Source organism: Euphorbia lathyris, chromosome 4 (genome assembly GCF_963576675.1).
Source record: "Euphorbia lathyris chromosome 4, ddEupLath1.1, whole genome shotgun sequence".
In the NCBI taxonomy this organism is placed as follows: Eukaryota; Viridiplantae; Streptophyta; class Magnoliopsida; order Malpighiales; family Euphorbiaceae; genus Euphorbia; species Euphorbia lathyris.
The window spans coordinates 12,710,343-12,732,614 of record NC_088913.1 but is presented as its reverse complement, the minus strand read 5'-3'; the positions used below and the strand labels follow the sequence as shown (position 1 = coordinate 12,732,614).

Genomic DNA, 22,272 nt, shown 5'->3' with positions numbered 1-22,272 from the left:
CAACCGCTACCTCAAGAACGCCGGCAGCAACTCCTCCTATCGGCCGCTCGACACTAGGCGGCGCACGCTCTACGATTTTCTTTTTCTTTCTCGCAGCAGCAACACTCTCCTCTTCCATCTTCGCCCGCTTTTTTCGTTTTACGATCCATGTTCGCGAAGCGTAAAATCACTGGCGGCAGTCTTCTTAGGGCTCCCCATGAAGAACCCTCTGACATACTCCCCCTCCCCAGAAAAAACTAAACAAAAGAACTAAAGACAGGAGAAATAAGAGGTACGACTGACCTCGCAAAGGTTACGACAAGTGTCATAGAGAATCTTCACCAGAACGTCGTCAATCAATATGCCCGGTGCCCAGCAAGCGTGAGCAAACAACAGAACACCGACGGAAAGATCGACAGAAAACAACGGCTCCAAAGGGAAAAGGAGATGGTCAAATCGCACAAAGAGAAGAAAATTTGACGAAATAAGACAGAAATGGAGCCTCCCCCCGCATTTTATATCAAACAAAAAATGGAGGCGCCGGCAAGGCACGACGTTCAAATGTCTTTTTACGGCGCGTGCAGGCGCATTTAATGAAGGGGCAATCAATTGCGCGCTAAAACCCAAAAGCGCATGCAGCGGTCTGAAGGGTCTCTATGAGGAAATCGGGCACCTTTCATACAGCTGTCAACCACTCGTTGAGAAGAGCATGATCCGTTGAAATTCTCGTCTCCTCGCATGCAATACTCGGCTAAACTAGTCGGGGGGACTACCTGATTCGGAATATCACTTAGGCCCAAGAGGCCCAACGGAGCCCGACCAGCGAAAGGGCCAGGGTAACAGAAGGCCCACAGGCCCAAGACAATTCACTATAAATATACCAATAAAGGAAGGAAAGAGGATCGGGTAACTATTTTCTACCTCACTCTCATTTGATTAGAATACACTCTCGAACTACTAACTGTCTTGACCGTCGGAGCATCCGCAGGGACCGTTCCCCGCACAGAGACGACCCCCGAAGAAGCCAGACCTTCCCGACGAGGATCCAGATCGCTATTCCGCATTCCCTAATTATGTATTATAAGATGTTTTTTTCTATAAAAAGGGATAAAAATCATAATACATAGATTTAAAAATAAAACTTTTCAATAACTATAGACTCCTAAAATTAGAATAAAATTAAAATTTATGATTTTACAGGATTTGGTTCTCCCTTATATAAAGAGATGTTGAACCAGACACATTACAAAATTATTATTATCACATTTGTTTTCAGCAAAATGAAGCATTCTAAGCAGCTACCTTTCGTTGTTGTTTTGATACTTTTATTTCTTATTGTAGCAAATGGTAGGTTTCTCTACTGAATTATTAGTTTTTGTGCATATATTCGTAAATTAATAAACTCGGCCAATGAAAAGAGGAATGCAATGCATACCACTTTATAGGAGTTGTTTATATTACAATATAAATAGGGATAAGGTGCAAATTTGCCCCTAACGTTTGATCACATTTACCCTTTAAGTATGAAATAGCAAAATTTTAGATCTATGGTTTTCATACAGGTGCAATTTTGGGCTTATTAGATGGAAAACTTAACAGTGTCAACATTTCCATCTTCTTCCCCCAAATCACACGATTCTGCAGATTTTGATTATGGTATCCTTCTTCTTCAATTGCGATTTTGATTTTGCTCTCCTTCATCTTCTCCCCTTCAATCACGATTCTGTTCACCTTCTTCTTCCCTTCAATTGCAATTTTGATTCTGCTCTCCTTCTCCTTCCTTCAATCATGACCCTTATATCCTTCTCCTTTATCGCAAATATGCATCATTTCCTGCAATTTCAGCTCTGAAACCATTTTCACTTCCAACTCATATTTCTTCCCACCATTCATTTCTATTTCTTCATCTGGGTGTCCCCCAACTCAAATTAAGCTAAAAACATTTTAATTTTCCAAGGATACATTTGTAGTCTCTGTTTGAAGAATGAACCTTCTTTTTCTTGAGAAGAAGAAGGGTTTATAAAATTTGCTTTCTTTCTTTCACATGTGATTGAAGTGACTTATTAGGGATTTTTTCCTATTGCATCATGAAACTATCACTTTTGGGGATAAAAGAATATGGATTGAGACTAGTGTTTTGGAGGAAAAAGCTACAATTTGAACATGTTTTGCTGCTATGCTGATGAATTAAGGGAAGGATTAGTTCCTGATTAATGGTGAAGATGGAAAAAAAATATGAATGGATGGAGAGAACTAGAAGTTAGCCGACATTTGCAATAGACCTAAATTGCACCTTTAAGAAAATCATAGACCTAAAATTTTGCTATTTCATACTTAAGGGGTAAATATGATCTTCCTTAAAAACGTTAGGGGCAAATTTGCACCTTATCCCATATAAATATTTACAAGTAACACAATTAACTTGTTAGATTATTATTCCAGGAGTATAGTAGAGTTTTTTGTGCTTGTTTGTTACGTGAAAATTCTATATGTTAATTGAATTTTTTGATCTTATTTTGATTAAAAATACAGTGAAGTTGGAAATAGTGGAAGCGACAAAATGCGAGACCAAAAGCATGAAGTATAAAAGCAGATACATGAGTGACTTGAATTGCAATAACATTTGCAAGTTAGAAGAATATGAAGGAGGTCACTGTAAAGGAAAAATTCTCCATCGTTGTTACTGTTTTAAGGAATGTTCTTCTTCTCCTTCGTCAGAATTTTAGTATTAATTAATTTATGGAGAAGTTAATATTTATCTATCCTTTTTTTATGAAATAAATGTGCTGTTTTATTTAAATAAAATGATAGTATTTTTTGTGTGCTTCAGTTTACATGAAATAATATTCCAATGCTTGTCGGTTGCAAGTGTTACATATTTAAATTATATTTAATTAAACAATATATATATATATATAGATAGATATATATATTTATATTGATTTAATAAATTTATATTTAACTTTTAATTCAAATTATATAATATCTACTCCTGTGTAAGAAAATCGGAAAGCTAACTCCTAGAGAGGGTAAATTACACCCATTGTCATTAAACTTTACTTGTTTTACAGTAATATCATTGAATTTTAAAATGTAATATAAAAGTTAATGAATTTTATACTAAATTACAGGATAAATTACACCCACGGCCACTGAACTTTGCTTTTTTTTTTTAATAGTATGACCATTAAACTTTAAAATTGAACATAAAAATTACTTAATTTTACACTTTAATATTCGTAGCTACTAAATTTTAATTAACTCCTCAAAATGACCTTTAACGATCTCAAAATAAAAATATTTAAGAATTAAAGTTGTTGAGAACGACATTTACCATGAAATCACATTTTTTATTTTTCAAAAATTACAATTTTTTTATTTATCCATGGCCATACTATTAAGAAAAAGCAAAGTTCAATGGTCATGGGTGTACTTTACCCTAAGACAGGCCTTAACATCTTCTGCTATCTTTAAGCACGATATCAAAATATGGAAAAAAAAAAACAGAGAAATTATAAGTTAAAACGAGAAGTCAAAGTCATAATATACGATCAACGGTAATAGAGAACATGGATATAATTTAAACTAATATGCTATACGGAAGTTAAACTTAAGTAGTTAACAACTATGGATGCTAAAAGGGGAAGTTTAGAAAGCCATGGATATAGAGAGAAAGAAAGCTTTTATTGCTCAAAGCAAGTTATATCTCATACATCATATGTCTTCTCCTTATATAGGTAGAAGATCAAAGGTGAAATTACCAAAAAGGAGATTACATCATCACAAAAGTTAAAAGTACAAACTTTTAGGTTACACGTGTCGAATGCTTCTTATTTTGCTCTTCCACCTCAAGCTTTACATCTTGCCACTAATCTCTAATGTTTCCACCTCATGCTTCTTCTTTGGACACATGTCTCTTCATATCTTCATGTCTTGCCACGTGTTGATCTTATTGCCACCTTTTCTTTAGGTATTGACACCTCGTTCTTATATTTCTTATTTTTCGTATCCATTTTTTTCTCTCATTTTCTAAATAAATGGATCCTCCTCTTTTCCTGGATGGGCTTCTTCTTTGGGCCTTATGGAGTCAATATTCATGGGCTCAGGTCTTATGGGCTCAATTCTAATTAAACATGATTTTCTTGGGCCATATATAGATTCATAATGGGCTAATGTATCTGAACTATGTTTATATTTCTTATCCATCAATTTCGTATGCATTTCTATCAAAATTTGTTGACTCGTTTCATCACCCATTTCCATTAAATAGTTGATAGTTATCATTTCTTCAACTTCTCCATGATTCGATCTGGCTATTATAGCCACCTTTTTATTTCTAATATAGTCTTCGAGTCTACATTTGATCGTATGGATTCCATGTGCTCGTTTTTCTCCTAACCAAGATTTAAAATTTTCTAATTTGCATGGAATGTCCCATTGATGGTCGGAATTATCTACATCAATCTTAGTGTTTCTACCAGTCTTAAAAATCTGAGCAATTATTATCGGTTTCTCTTCTAAGTCCATAGCAGCATCAAAAATTTGAACACAAAATATTCCTCTTCCAAATCTTAATCCAAGTTCGTCAATGGATCGGGGTATGATAGATGGGAGTTTTGAAACACTATTAAGGCTCTCATCAGTCATGACTTTGTCCAGAAATCCATATCGAAATAGTTTCTGAACAACATCTGGACTGCAGTCTTCTGGGCATATATACCTATGGTATTTGGTCATCTTAATGGTTCTATATACGGTTTGACTCTTCTTATATGTAAAAAATTTCATGATATTCTTATATGCTTCTGTCATTTCTGGAGGGAATTGTATAACCTGGGAGGTTGTGATTTCTGATGAGTTCTGATTAATCAGCTTAGAATGGTTCAAGGTGGTGGCTCCTGAGAGTCCACTAGATGAAGTTGGCAGCTCAATTGGCTTCTTATGAAGATCTCCTAACAACTCATAAGATGATCTAGGAGTCATGGTTCGTATATTCTGATTGTTCTGAGACTGGAGTTTCTTGAGTTCTTCCTCAAGGTTGTCCAGAAAGTTCTCATGATTTCTGATCATTGCCAGCATCTGGCGGTTCTGATTTCTGATTTCTGATATTCGCTGGATCATTATCTCCATTCCTGCTCAAAAAATCAGCTAAGATATTTCGTTTTCCAGAGATAGGTTTAACAACAAAATTATAGCAATTGAAAAAACTTTGCCAATGCCTTCTTTTGTTCAGTTCTGGTAGGGGATCTATTTTATTTCTGATAAATGCTCCTACTTGTGTATTATCTGTTCTTATGATAAATTCTATGGGTAACAAATGATACCTAAATCCTTTAATTCCATTTTTAACAGCTAGTAATTCTTTTTCATTGATATGATAATTTTTCTCTGAGGGTTTCCAAGTTCCTGATCTATAGCCACATATTAAAGGAGTTTCTTTGTCTATATCTTCTTTTCTATATGCGATGAGTACTGCTCCCCACCCGATATCACTAGCATCTGTATATAATTCTAATTGATCATTATCTTTAGGTAGTCTTAATTTTGGGAGAACTTTTACTGCTTCTTTTATTTTTCTTATAGTATCAGTATGAGTTGTCGTCCATTCAAATACTTTATGTTTCTTAATTAGCTCTTGCAAGGGTTGTCGTAATTTTGGTAAGTCTTTTATATAATCTGATGCATAATTTATTATTCCTAGAAATTGTTGGACTTCTTTCTTAGTATCTAATTTTTCTTTAAAATTTTCGATTCTAGTTACGATATGATCTTGTAGTTGTAATCCTTCACTATCTATTATATATCCTAAATATTCTATTTTATTTTTAAAGATTTCTGATTTCTTTTCAGATAAAAGGATTCCATGTTGTCGTACTGTTTTTATAAATGCATCTATGTGCTGTAAATGGTCTGCTATATTATTACTGTAGATTAATATATCATCGACATAAACTACACAGAAGTCATTTAATTTTCTAAATATCGTATCCATTCGTCGTTGAAATATCTGGGGTGCATTTTTCAAACCAAAAGGTAACACAATCCATTCATAATGTCCTTGTGGTGCACTAAATGTTGTTAAAGGTCTTGATTCTTTAGTAAGCTTAATTTGCCAAAAGCCACTTTTACAATCAAATTTACTAAACCACTTTTTTTCTGATAATCTATTAATTAAATTTCTCTTATAAGGTAAAAAATATCCATCAAAAATCATTTTCTTATTTAGTTCTCGATAATCTATTACCATTCTTGCTTTGCCTCTCTTTTGTTCGCTATGTTTTCTTACTAAGAATGCCGGGCTACTATGAGGGCTTTTACTTTCTTGAATTAATTTTAAGTCTAATAATTCTTTTATTTGTATTTCAAATTCCTTTTGATCATCAGGACTATATCTTATTGGTCTAGTGCGAACAACATCATTAGGGTTTATGAGTTCTATCTTAGCATATATCTTTTCTTTTTCCCACAACGTTATAGGGTTTTCTCCAAAGTTGATCTTTAAATGGTCTAAATATTTTTGTTTTAAAAGTTCTAAATTAGTATCTCTGTTTGTTTTGATATTATGTATTGTGAGTGGATATAAAGGTAGGACGCGCTTAAGGATAATCCATTTATTACAAGGAGTTAAAAGACTTATGGTTTCAGGTTTGATTAGCTGGACTTTAAAGAAATCAAGGAAATTATTTCCTAATAATATATGTTGTTTCATATTATTTTCTTGATAAATTATGGGTAATCGAAAGATTGTCTTGTTAAGTATTAATCTCATATTTTCGGCTATAATATCTAATTCTTTCATTTGTTCATTAAATCCTGTAACTCTGACCTTATGTCCTTTAGATCTTTTCCATTTATGGGGAACTAGTACATCTTGCTTCGCTAAACATATATCAGCTCCACTATCTATAAATATGCGGCGTTTTATAATCTTATTAGGTTTATATTCTACCGGTGCTTCTACATATATGGCTACCATTAGTTATTAGTTTCACTATCTTCATATTCTATTGGTTCTAATTCTTCTGAGTTCTCACCTTCTGTTTCAGTAATATAAAATTCATCTTCTTTATGCCATTTATCATCGCTGGCTCTTATTTGTTCTAGACTCATTATAAATTCTGTTGTTCCTATATATTTGACACCTTTTTGTTTTAATTTAGGGCATTTATTAGCATAATGTCCTTTCTCATTACAATTCCAACATTTACATTCTGTAAGTTTAGTATTTTTATCCCTTAGTGGTCTTTCTCGTCTTTTCCTAAATTTTCGTTTATATCTAAATCTGTTCCGATTTTCGGGATTATTTTTATATCGTCTAAATCGTTTTCGTCGAAATCGTCCATTATCATACTTGTTAGTAAAAGACTTCTTATATGTCGGATTATGTCTATAAGTGCGATTAGGAGTATATCGTCTATATTTTCTCCTAACTTTATCATCACAACCAAAAACTAACCGTTTTTCCGTGAATCCACATATTTCTCGTAACCCGAGTTTCTTATCCTTTTTAACCTTTTGTTGAACTCTATATTCTTCACATTTTCGCATAAGATAAGCTCGTAGTACTCTAATTCTTTCTCCTAATGTATTTTCTTTTGGTTCTAATTGAGTATATTCTTTTGAAACTTCTACGTTGTATGGGTTTGGTAAGTGGTCATAATATAGTTGTTGGTATATCAATCCTTCTTGTGGTAAAAACCTAACTTCATAAAAGAACTTAGTAAAACTGATAGTATATTCTGGTAATTTACTAATTTTACAACATTTCATGTTATTCAAATTCATTATTATTTCAGCTTTTCTTTCAGCAAATACTGTTTCTCTAGCCACTAACCATCTTTCTCCTAAAAATTCTCTTTTTAATACCATATCGAATAATAATAACATTGATTTCCAATCATGAGCACAAGCTTCTATTTGTGGTCTTAACTGATGAGTTATAGATTCCATCCAAAATCCTACTTTTCCTATCATTGTTTTAGAGATTAGGTCATACATATAATCTAAATTTTCAGTGTGAGATGAATTCATTAAGGCTATGTACATTCCTAAATTCCAATCATTTATTCGTCTACTTATTTCTTGTTCATCATAGACATTATCTAAGTCTAAAAAATATCCATTTGGATTTAATCCTTGAGACATAGATCCTATAAATTCTTTAAAGTCTCCTTGTTGGCCTATAGGTATATGTTGTGGAATCGTAGGTACTCTTTTAGTTACTACGTCTAAATTGGGGTCTATCATTTCTTCTTCTGGATAATTATCGGCATCTTCGTTTACTATATTTTCTGATCCTATATCTGATTCTTCATACCTAGTGTATTTGTTGTTGTATTCGTTGTTTTCTATATCACTTTCTGGTTCTTCTTCTATTATTGCATTAATGTTCTTCATTTGTTCTAATGCTTTCATTATTTGATGATTTTCTTCTATTAATTTTGTTTCATCTTTATTTTCTTCTTCTATATACCCAATGATTTTTAGTTTATTTTCACTTTGAATATCTGAACTATCTGAACTATCACTACTACTGTTACTGATGTGAATAGTTTTCCCTTTTACTTCTTTAACCATTGTTCTTAAGACTCTTACTTCTTCCTTTAATTCTTTTAATTCATCTGTAATGTGGATTAGCTCTGTTTTTGTTTGTTTTAATTCTAGCTTTGTTTCTTTTAATTCTTTTTTAGTATTTTTAAATTTGTGTTTATATTTTTTATATTTTTCGACCCATTCTGTACTCGAATTTATGACTAATTTTATGTTTTCTTTTTGTAGGTCTTTGATTTCTTTATGTTGTTTTTCGATTTTTAGTTGAAGGTATTCGGCTTCGGTGCTTACGTCTACATTGGATGGTTTAGCATCATTGTCTTTGAGTTTGCTGTTTTTTAGCGGTTCATATTTGTATTTTTCCTTTTCAATAATTTCTTGGGCGTGATTTTTAAGAAATGTTATTACACTATGTTCTTGTTCGGCCATTAGATTAGAATTGTCCTTTTTTGTGTAAATCGGTTAACAGATCTAAGGTTTTATTTACGGTTGTAGGGATTTTAGGTTTTATTTCACTTATATCCATCATTATTGGGTCCTTGCTTCGTCTCCAAGCATCTATGGGTACTATTTCTGGAGTTTTAGTTTGTGTTATAGTAATGTTTAGATTTTCTCCTGAGGTAATGCTACAGCTTTCTTCTATGGGTCTTTTTCTTTTGTCTATATTAGCTACTAACATGTTTAATTTTTCCAAAATTATCTTAAACGTTGGTATTTCCGATGTATTCCACAGTTTTGTTAATTCATGTGTTATCATTTCTTGGATTTGAATATGGTTTTCTTGTATTAAACTAAGAGTATTCTTTAATTGTTCTTTTGCTACAATCTCTATCCATATTTGGTCCAATTTTTGGTTAGGATCACTCATCTTTGTAGATTCTTTTTATCCATCCGTCTTCAAGTTTGATCCATTCTTTCTTAGGTGGTTCTAATAAAGAGTTTAATTGTTTGATTTCACATTCTAGTCTCTGTTGTTTAGATTCAATTTCTAAATATTTTATTTGAGATTCTATGATTGTCTCTGCCATAATAGTTTTTATTATTTGTAATTTTTTCTCTTTTTTATCAAGTTGTTGTCGTATGTTCATATTTTATTTATATACCGTATTTTGTTTTGGTCCTCTATCGTAATTCCTTCATTATTTATCTTATATTTTATTTTATTTAAAAAGTCGTATCCTAATAATAGTGCATATGTACTATCATATTCTGTTACTCCTACAATTATCTCATATTCTAGATCTTGAATTTTAAATCTAATTCTTATGCTTTTAGTTATGATTATTTCTCTTGTATTATTTGGACAGTTATAAGTTTGTGGTTCGATTAGTTCACATTTATTCTCATTTATTTGGCTAATATGTACTAAACTTTTGGTTCCTGTATTAATTTCAGCTATACAGTCAGTTGCTCGTAGCTCATTAAATAATATTACTTTTATTCGTAACTTATCTTCATAATATGTATGTAATAAATCTAATGTTCTCGGTTGTCTTATTATTTCTTTCTTAAAACTTAACCTTCCTCCTTCTATCCTAGGTAATAATTTCTGGATTGGTTGTAGTTTTCTAGAATTAAAATCTATACATATTTCGTCTGGTATTGTTATGATGGAATTTTCCTTATGTTCTAGTGGTTCTAATATTTCCTGATATAATTTTGGTACTAATATATCCCTATCATTTTGTTTTCTGATATGATGATTACCTGTAAGGGCATATATCATTTTTGTTTCTATACTAATTACTTTACTTCCTAGGGGCATTCTTATTCCTTCTAATTTATAATAGAGTGTTAAAGCTAGATCTTTATGTTTATCTTCTAATGAGATACTAAAATCTGGTTGAATTGTGAATTTAAGTTTCTGATAAATTAAGTTTCCTCTTACTACTGCTATTAAGGCATCTTGGATATTATCTAATATTCTATCATCTAATACATATATTTGAATAGGAGTATCGATATTTTTCTGAAAATATGCTTTTATAGTGAATTCTATTCCTCCAAAGTAAATATTCCTATATTTCTTTGCTTCTTTATGTGATAATTTGGATAATTCTCTTTTTATTACGTCATTTGTTATTAAATTTATCCTTGCTCTACCATTTATAGTAGTTGTATCTATAATATTCTCATGCTTCTGAACAATATATCGTATATTTTTATTTCTCTCAAACCATTTTGTTTTAAATATCTTATTTACAGATAGCTCTTCAGTTTCATCTTGTATTTTCTGATAAATATCTGGTTTAAAACTTAAAGTTTGAGTTATACCACCTTCATAAGTATCCATTTGATAGTAGATATTAGTATTTTCTGTATGGGTTTGTTCTGTTATTTCTTTATTCTCTTCCATTGATTAAAGCTTGAATATGTCTGTAACTTTCAAATATACCAGGTGAAATGCTTATCTTAGCAGTGTTTCCTCTGTAATGTAATCTTTGGATAGAGCATTCATCCATGGCTATAAGACCAACTTCTTTGAGATCTCCTTCTTCCCACCATATGCTAACTGTTAATCCTCCTCGTGCTTTCAATCCTTTTACACATCCGTTCTGCCATTTTTCGCGGGGAAGAGCAGGAAGCAAGTATAAATCATCCATACTACTCTGCACAATTATTTCTGCAACTGCTGCTGTAAAACTGGAAACCAGCATTGCAGCTTCATTAGCATAGGATGATGAATCTCCAAGTTATAAAAATAAGGAGAAGTGCAATTTAAGTATCCTGAACATGCATTAGTGTTATTAAGTTGCTCAAAATTTTGTTTTTATTAAGGATTAATACATCAGAGGTGTCGTGTATTAGACCAGAAAATTCGATTGTCTCCCTGAATTTTAGAGATTTCTTATTAACCTCCTAACTTGCTTAATGTGACATGATTGACCTTCTTATTATGATGTGGCAGCGTAAAGAGGAGATTTGAGCAATTTGAAGTACGTATGATTTTAACCAAGTTTAAGAGTCAACATATCACTTTATTTAAGCAAGTTCAAGGGACTAATATGTCACTTTAAAAAACTTAAAGGAATCAACAAGTCACTTTAAGTAAGTTCGGGCTAATGAGGCATCTTCAAAGTTCAGAAGGCCAATTATTTTTTGGATCAAATTCAAGGGACTCCTGATGTATTCTATCATTTATTAAAGCTTAACACATCAAGGGCCCATGTACTTGACTAGAAAATCCGATTGACCCCTGAACTTTAGATATATCTCATTAGCCTATTGAACTTGCTTAAAATGACATGATTAATCCCTTAAGTTATACATGGCAAAACAAAGTGAAGATTTGGACAAGTTGAAGCATGCGGACTAATGGATCACTTTAAATAAATTCAGAGGGTTAATAGGTCAATTTAAGTAAGTTTAAGGAGCCTATATTGGTTATTTTAAGCAAGTTTAAAGAGCTAACGAGACATCTCCAAAATTCACGAGACCAATCAAATCATTTGGGCAAGTATAGGGAGGAGCCGCATTAAGCCTTTTTATAAGTTAGAACTTTATGATTAAAACCTATTATTTTCTTAATACAAACAAGTGAGTGATGTGAAATAAATCACACCGTGAAAGACAAGCGATAAAAGTTAAGAAAAAGATTAGATTGTAGACAAAACTGAGCTCAATGAATTCTAATTATAAATTTCAATGACTAAATACAACATTTTTGAAATTCAGGGACTTAATAGCACAAATTTCAAGGGGTTTAATAGGAATGAGTTTGAAATTGAGAGGCTCAAAAGCACAAACGTGTAAATTTCAGACACTTCAAAACGGGTTTTGCCTAGAAACTTAAGGCAAGCAAAACCAAAAAGCCCGTCTACATGAAGAAGACATCGCCTTTATAAAGGCAAAGTTGAATAACTTTATATAAAGTTGAGTGACTTTTATGTTAGATTTTCAAGTTGAATGGCTATAATGTTAGTAAGAAAAAGATTAAGTGGCCATGGTGTAATTTACCCTTTTATTATTATTTTGGACACACCCCTGCACGCAAACCTCTATTGGACTTAAAAAGGCATAGACATATCTTACTATGTGTTGAAACTCCATTAACAAATAGAGTTGTCGGGATTTAAAAACCATCGACCATTTGGTGTAACTATACGAAATAACCATTCGACCTAAAAGCTTAAGCTAATAGGTAAGATCTCAGAATAAGTTTTACTATTATCTCTTAGACAGCTCCGCAAGAGAATACCCCTTAAACTTAGAAGCGTGTACAACAAATGAACTTGTCATGATTTGAACTCTCGACCAGTTAGTCTCAGAGGGTGTGATACCATGTTAATGAACCATTTGATCGGAAGTGTGTCACGGATATTATTATTAACACATTTTCATTGACAACAAGATAAAGAAATGCAGCTTACCCAAAGTTAGCATCAATCTGAAAAGGAGGGTGTGCAGCAAATAAGTTGCTGTATAATCCACCTTCAAAAGCTACCTCATCATCTGGATCCACCAACTTAATCAAATGTTTAATCATCTTATAAGCATTCTCACTATTGTGTAGGCGTCCCCATAAAGCAGTTTTCCACGCAGTTGACCATCCCGGGCCATCCTCGCCTGTGTAATTTCAACATTATACATCTAAGAAGCAACATCCAGGAGTTTATCACCTAAACAATATCATTTCTGCTAAAGTTTTATTCAATTCTGACCATATCATATTTGTAATTAATTAGTCAAAGTAAGAGATTAGCTGCAATTATCAGCGCTTTAAATTCTTTAGCACTATAACTTATCCGGCATAACCAAGTGGAAATTTTCGATATGAATTTATATTTTAGGACCAAAAAAATCGCTCTAGACATTTAACGTAGACAAACCTCGTTTATAGAGGGTTTTCTCTGCAGCTTTGCAAAGGTCCGGATTGTTCTGGATGGTTATCGTGTTCCCTGGAAACAGTCCAAATAGAGGTGAAAGATGTCGATGATGCACTTCTGGGTCCTCAAAATCTTGTGCCTGTGACAGAATTATGGACTAATCTATTAAACCATTTCTACATGGTTTTGGGAAGCTGCTCAGTTACTAGGACTGTCAATTTCCGACACAAAATCTATCTGACACGATTATCATTTTTGTTGCATTTATATCATATATAATCATGTAGTATATATATCACGATTATGACACGATAACCCATTTTGACACTTACCCATTCCATTATAGAACCATCTTCAGCGATTTTTGTTGGATAAAGCCTTGGTTGAGCCATTCGCACTTTTTGAACAAGAACATCATCGTTTCTACCCAAAGCCTATTCTGAACAAATTCTGAAGTAAGAGAGAAGTTCAATTGTGCAATGTGAAAGGATGATTGTTATAGTAGCATTGAGGTTTACCTCAGCAGCTGAAGTAATTGAAGAGAAAACTTCTCTGATGATTGCCATGTCCATAGCTGATGAATAGCTCACACAAGCAGGATCACCATCTGGAGCAATAAACATATGTTCTGGAGAAGTGGATGGATTCGTTCCCAAATATCCATCACGCCCTTCAACCAACCAATCCAACAAGAATGAAACACATCCTTCTAACAGAGGATACGCCACACTCGTGAGAAAATCCTAATCATGGACAAATGTTCAGAACACAAAGCATAAAGGAAAAAAGCATTCGAGCTGGTGGATTGAGCCTCTGATCTTCTTCTTTTTTTGTCACATTAAGCCCCTATTTGCCAAATTAGTTAGTTGGGTGGGAACATCTAATTCAGTTTATAGCACGCACCCCTAGTTGGGAACATCTAATTCAGTTTATAGAACATTACTCATTTCATCTGTGTGAAATTGTATTTTCTTTTGAAGTTTGAAATAAGGTTTTTACAATTTCTCTGTAATCATATCATACGTATCAAAAACTGATTTTGAATTGTTAAATATGCAAGTACCTAATGCAGATAAAATGAATAACACTCTTTTAACCAAGCTTTATATTCAAAGCCAACTTTTATGGTCATAAGGGGCTTAATGTGACAAAAATAAAAGATTAGGGGCTTTAACATGTTAAAATGAAAGATCAGGGACTTAATCCATCAAAATCAAAATTACCAGGGGCCTCAAGGTGCTTTTTTCCAAGTAGAAAAAGTATTACTTTATTAATACCCTTATCAAGAATTAGAGTTCTGCAATACATCATACTTGGCCAAATAATCTGATTCGCCCCCTGGACCACTTGGTCACACCGGCTCTGATACCATGTCATGGAACCGTTTTAGCTAAAAGCTCAAGCTGATAGTTAAAGGTCCACTTCATATTAATAGCTGACAATGAGCAAGCTGCAATTTTTTGTCTTGAAGAAATATGCACAAATAACAAGTATAGATGATTCTGGATAAAATTTCAGTAAATTTACCTTGTCCATTGTATATTTGTAGTGCTCCCATAAATGGGTACAAAGCCAAGCACCACCCATTGGCCAAAGTGCCCACACAGCATCTCCTCTGTCTGCTGACGATTTTGCCCATATATCAGACTTGTGATGCACAACCCAACCCCTTGCCTTGTAGTTTACCTGCAACACTCTGAAAATAAAATCAGAACAAACTATGCATAAAGATAATGCTTCCATATGAATTAGATTAGAAGAAGATATTCTTCTTACATGAGCAGTTTTACTTCCATTTAGTGACAGGGATTTAATAAAATCAAACAACGGCTCCTGGCATTCTCTGAGATTGCATGGCAAGCACAGCCAATAATTCATTTCCAGATTGATGTTCAAGTGAGGTGCAGAACTGAAAAACGGGATAAAATAGGAAGTGAACAAATATACTAATCCCTGTAATTGCTACTTTGATTGCTCCCTAAAATTCTTGTATTAGAGCTAGCTTTGATTCACATATGTTCATACTATAACACTCCCCCTCAAGTTGAAATATAAGCTTAGCTTTGTTACAGATAGGGTATAGGTAACCTGACAAAGCTTTAGTGAAGACATCAACTAGTTGTTAGGTGAGATGAGACCAAATGAACATTGGAAATGCAGAGACGAGACCAGAAGTGACCGATTGCTGAAATGTGGTGAGACTAAACGCCATCTCTAGAAAAGGTGGAGTTAGTGTGGCTGCTCTCTAGGGAAGACCTGAAACTAGATACCCGAATGTGGCTGCTTTCTGTGGAAGACCCTAATATGGAAGTTTTTTGTGACAGACACGAACAAAAGAATAGGAAAAGAAACATGTATAATCTGAGAAACTCAACTCAGACATCCAAAACATTAACCAAAACCCAAAAGCTTAACTAGGCTGTGATATTGGGAGAAAACTAATATATTCATATATTGAAAAAAAAAGAGTTTATATACAAGAATGAGGATAGGAAGTGAAAAATATACTAATCCCTATAATCTTCTATTACATGAAACGTATGCTTGCATATTCGTCCATAGGTCAAATCGGATATGTAATTATTGGAATAATTGTTGGAGGGAGACTCAAATGGTGGATATGCAAGTATGATAACTTATATGCTCTTCTATAAGGGTGGCCCGGTGCACTCCGCGTCCCCGCTAAGCGAGGGTCCGGGAAGGGGTCCCACAACAGGGGTGTATTGGGGGCAAGCCTTCCCCTACCAATTTTTTGGCAAGAGGCCGCTCCTAAGACTCGAACCTTTGACCTCTCGGTCACACGACAACAACGTTTACCCTTGCGCCAAGGCTCGCCCTCATACATTCGAGATAATGCAGGATTATACACGAAAGATCCTTTTCTGTCTCTCTTTACAGCTAGCTTTGTTCACATATTTTCATACTATAACACAATTCATATGAAATCTCATTTAAATTAAATAAAGCTGTAGACAGCAATTAGTTGGCATCTTTTGCTGGAAATCATGTAACTTGTAGGTTGTACGAGAAATAAAAAATCAATATCCCTATTCAAGAATAGTAAAAATTAGAGAAGATACGAAAACTGAAACATACTCCCATGTTGGCTCTAGATCCTTGTTCCATAATCCCTGCAGGTTTGCCACTTGTGTTCCAGGGCGCGAGCATGAAATATGTAAATATCTGCCGAACTGGAACAGAAGCTCAACCAAAGATTCAAAAGATTTTATCCTCTCAAAAGTTGAAACTGCTTTATCTTTGTTCCCTTTGACAGGTAAGAAGCTTTTCTGAAGCTGAAACGAGACACGGTGAAAAAGATTCTGATAGTCATCTAAATGACGTGTGTAAAGATCAGAATATGAAAGATTAGCTATTGATTTTAACGCATCAAGACACTCAGAAGTAGGCTCTTTCCTTGAATCTGAAGGTTTTCTGAATGGATTTTCAAATGACGACGAAGCAACTAAAACCAACACAGCCCAATCAGAACCTTCGACTTTCAACTTCTTATTGTCCAAAACATGTATCTTCCCCATGTCATCACTAATCTGTAAATCAAGAACAGCCGAGAACTGAATTCCTTTTGGATTGTCATTAGCTCCCATTTTCGGCGGGATCCTCCTTCCGGGGCAACTTCCCTCCAGTATAATCTGATTTGAACCATTTATGTAGCAAAAATGATCTAATTTGCTACCAAGAGACACAGTAAAGGATAGAGACCCTGATTTTGTTCCAGAAAGCTTTGTCACGATCACTTGATCGGGATTAGATGCAAAATGCTCCCTACTGAATTCTACATCACCTACGGAATACTTCACACTTGCTGTTGAAGTATCCAAGTCTAGCTCCCTATGATATGTTTCTTCGGCATACGCAAGATGAGAATCATCAAATTCCAGCTTGATATCCCCAAGTAGTTGATAAACCTAAACCATCAAACAAAAATCATCAGAATTCTGTTACTTGAATAGTTAAAAAGTTGCAGCATACAGATGATACAGAAGTGGATATCCCACGTTGCTTAATTAGAGAGCTATATGGCTCCTTATATATGAGGAGGGGCAATCCTCCTCATTTGACATCAAAACCATGGTCTACAAAGAAATCAAAATTTCCATTTTGTTAACACGTAAGCTAACGCTATTGGTTTCCTGCTATCTATCAAACAAGTTCTGCACAAATATATAACTTTCTTTGTGAAAAATAGGAATAAAGCATCTTGATATGCCCCTCAACTTTGCGGGTTTGATATTTTGGGATAAGGCTCAAATTTGCCACTGAGGTTACAAGGGAAAGATCAATTTTAAACAGCCCAATGTTGCTAACCTATCTCAATTTCATATTTTCCCTAGTATATCTGTAAAATCGATCTCCGTTGATCATTCAATATCCACAATTTCCCTGGAAGAAAAGATGAATATACTCTAAATAATCCCGCTTGTGTGATTGTTGAGTAGAGTTAGCATCTCTTTTATACTTTAATGCTTTCAATCAAATTAAATTCTAAAGCTTGTTTAGAACTGTTTGATTGATTAGAGGTAATTAGTGAACGTTTCCTGATTATCTAAACTGTAAGAAGAGATTGGTTGTTAATGCTTCTTAATAACTAGCTAATTTATTTGAATGGCTGAAACATATCTTTTTCTGTGCTTGATGACAATTAGTTAATTTCAAGAATTGAATTTAACCTCTAGCCGGAATCACCTCATATTAATTTATCCATATCATTACTTGTTGTTTAATTGTTTTTGCTACTTAATTACTTCTAGTTAATTTTATTCACTGAAATCTACAAATGAAAACCCCCTCATTTACTTTTAATTGTTCATTCTACAAAGTTTTAATTCTACCAATCTTTTTGGATTCGACACTACTCCATATTTACTACTATTTTTGGATTCAAATAATAGGTAATTTATTTTTGGTGAATTCGACGCTCACCAAAGTTTGGCGCCTCATATTAACTCATTGAAATTAGGTAACGAAAGCGTACCTAAATCTACATCGCTGATGATTGTGCAACTTTGACGGTGCCTAAGGTTGAGGTAAGATGCAACTCATATCGTCTACAGAGGCTACTAACAAAAGATACCTTAACGACTAACCTAGCCCTATTTATAGACATAACATAGGCATAACAACTAATCTGTCCATCATAGAATTAGAATATTACAACCGGATATCTATACATAATTAAGTACAAACCCCACTAATATGCCTAAAGTCCATAACCTAAATTAGATCTCTTAATTGAACTTTGCTCATAATTTAAAAGATATCTTAATCTCGGCACAAAACTTAGTAAACAAATAGCATACATCTGCAGGGTTACCAAATAACTTGGCGGGGCAGCTGTAGCTTCTGCAAATTGGCCATCATCAACAAACTTTCTAACCTCTGATAATGCCTGTGGAGCATTAGGGTTAGTAAAATCACTTGGATTTCCAGTCCAGAGAGTATCCTCTGCACAAAAATTCAAATCAAATCACTCCAAACACCAATGTCGATAAAGGAATTTCAAGCTATCCACGAATTGAAAGTTAAAGGGAAAATGTGAAAATGATTTTGTACCGTTAAGCTGGATAATTTCCGATGAAACGCCACCCCAGACCATAGCACCGAGCCGACCATTACCTATTGGAATTGCGTCCGTCCAGTACTTGGACGGCCCATTAAAAGTAACCTTCCATGGCGTAGAAGTTTCAGAATCCGTCCAAGTGGGTTCCTTCGTGGTTTTCTTTGTGGGTAATTCCACTAGAACCCAATCATTGTCCTCCATCAATTAGGCTAGGAAAAGAAATGGAAAGAAGAAGAATCCTAGAAGAGAATAAGAGAGAAAGGTAGCTTTGCTCTGCACTGTAGTCTGGTGGTCTGTTTGTTCGTTAGACAAGATAGCGCCAAGCAGGTAAAAAAAAAAAAAAAAAAAGTAAAAGGCATAACAACCATGTCACTTCCCAAGCTAAAATCAATTTGCAACTTAAACTATCAAAAAGACTTTTTTTTTTTTTTTTTTTTATAAAAAAACTATAAAAAAGACTTAATATCTTCCAAACCATCTCAAATTGTCACAATCCTACAACTAATCCGGAACTTAGACTTTTAATAACTAATCGCCTCAATTTCTTTATTTGGAGCAAATAATCTCTCAAGATACGTGGAATACATCTTTTACATACTTTTTGCGACTGATTGATGAATTGATTACATTTTACATAAGTTCAGGGGGCTAACTGAATATTTTATGCAAAATGAAGGGCTATCGGGACACGTTACAAATTCAGAGGCAATCAAACTTTTTGGAGAAATTCAAAGAGCAAATAATATATGAGTAAATAATTTATTAGTCTCATACTTTTTACCTAACACACTGTTTAGTCTCCCTATTTTGAAAAACACATTATAAAATTCCTATCTTTTATCAACATTAACAATTTAGTCCTGTCTAGTATTTTTCGATTTTTAACCGAACATATCTTAGCTTTTAAGACAGTCATAGTAGATACAAAATGACCATATTACTCTATTATTTTCTGTTTGTCTATTTATGCTAAATATAACAGTTAAAAATCTAAAATGAAATAGACAGAAGGACCAAAGAGTTAATATTGACCAAAGATACAGATCTTGTAATTTATTTTTCCAAAAAAGAGGGACTAAACAATATATTAGATAAAAAGTACGGACTAATAAACTATTTACTCTACTCAGTCTTGATCACATGCATCTTAATGAGCAAGTAGAATTTACCCATTTACCGTTAGATCTAGGTTTATTAGAATCCTAAGGTGGAGATTCAAAGCATCCTAAGGCTTAAATTTAATAAGTCTATATCTAACGGTGAATGAACAAATTCACTTGCTCATTAAGGTGCATGTGAAAATTCATGTTCCTCTATAAACTTATTTTATTACCTTATCCCCTAATATTATTTTCATCTAAATCTTAATTTTTGCCCTACAAAATTTTTAGTTTTATGTTATTGTAAATTTAAAGTTCAAATGAAAAAAATGTTAAAAATTAAAGAAATAATGATCTGAACAATTTTAATTACATACTGACTCTTTTTATCCATATCGTTTATAAATTATAATTAAATACTTATTTTATCCTCTTCGTATACAATTTTTTTTTTCAACTCTCTATGTTTATATATAAAGTTATTGAGGGTCAAAATAATTCTTAAAATTGCTTTAAGTATTTAAAACTAATTGTATTTAAAACCATTTATTAAAATTTTGTAATTTGAGAGTTGAGTTAATATCAAATTTTAATTTGGATTAAATTGAATTCATCTGGATTTTAAATCTATTTATGTTATGATAATATAAATGAAAGAAACGGTCGATCATAGAAGGTAAAAAGCATCCTGAGGTCCCTGATCTTTCATTGTTTGGTGCATTAGGCCCTCGATCTTTTATTTAGACATATTAAGCCTCTGATCTTTCATCATTTTGTGCATTAAGCCCTCGATCTTTCATTTAGACACATTGAGCCCTTGATCTTTCATATATGGGTGTATTAGGCCCTTCCGTAAATCAATTAATATATAGGTTTATTAAGGGCATGTTTGGTTAGGTTTATATAACTGTAGCGTTTCGCATTTTCTCTGGACACTGCAACATTTTGGATCTTTTCACGAAAAGCTCTTTTCATGAACAGTTGTTTATAGTTACTTGTTATTGATAAAATTACCCTTTTTATTTCCACAAAATGTGCTTCAATTTTAACATTATTTTTATTTTTAGAACATAATTATCGAAAAACAAGGTTTTATTGTGTTCAATAAATTTTTCATTTTTCATTTAAATTATTTTTATTAATTTGTATAATATATTTTTTATTTTAGAATTTGTTATTTTTAGAACATCATTTGTTGTCACACCAAACATGCCCTTAATAAACCTATATATTAATTGATTTATGGAAGGATCTAATACACCCATATATGAAAGATCAAGGGCTCAATGTGTCTAAATGAAAGATCGAGAGCTTAATGCACCAAATGGTGAAAGATCAGAGGCTCAATGTGTCTAAATAAAAGATCGGGAGCTTAATGCACCAAACAATGAAAGATCAGGGGCCTCAGGATGCTTTTTGCCATCATAGAATTAAACTTATCCGACTCTATACTCCCGCTGAGACCAATTTGACTATACATATAAGACAAGTAGTTGATCTTATTTCAATAAACTTATCCGACTCTATACTCCCGCTGAGACCAATTTGACTATACATATAAGACAAGTAGTTGATCTTATTTCAATACCAAGCGTTCTTATTTAGGGAGATATTTTGAATTATTTATCTCGTTCCATTATCTAACAGATAGACAATCTTAGTCTCATTTACGTCCCATATAATTCACGAGTACCACTTTTACACTTGCCTATTTAAATATATAAATTAAATAATAAACAAACAAAACATGAATTTAACAAAACATACATAAATTTAATATTTCACAAATTTAACAAAATCATTCGCAAATTTAATAAAAAAAAATAAAGTTCTAAATAACATAATATACAATTCAATAACAAATACAAATCATCAAATATTTAATACTCTATATAGGAATAACCTCTATTTTGTTATAAAAAAAACTCGGTCCCAACTTGGGCCAGTTATAAATAGGAATAACCTCCCAAACGTTATTTGTTATACACTTTTCAAATCCAACCTTTAGAAACTATGCCTCTATATATATATATATATATATATATATATATATATATATATTAAGAATTCAAACTAAATTATAAAATATTAAAAAAACTATTGAAATTATCTATGAGTTGAAAACACAAACTACAACCTGAAATTATAAATATTTAATATTCTCATTGATATTTACATTTTTTCAATAAAACTTTTCCAATTATCTATATATTGAAAACCTAAACTCTAACTTGAAATT

At 32.9% G+C, this 22,272-nt stretch overlaps 1 pseudogene; it reads right to left on the bottom strand.

Annotated features, from left to right (window-relative positions):
* Positions 1-3,741: 3,741 nt before the first annotated feature.
* On the bottom strand, positions 3,742-19,230 carry LOC136227373 (alpha-L-fucosidase 2-like; annotated as a pseudogene).
* Between the last annotated feature and the right edge of the window lie 3,042 nt (positions 19,231-22,272).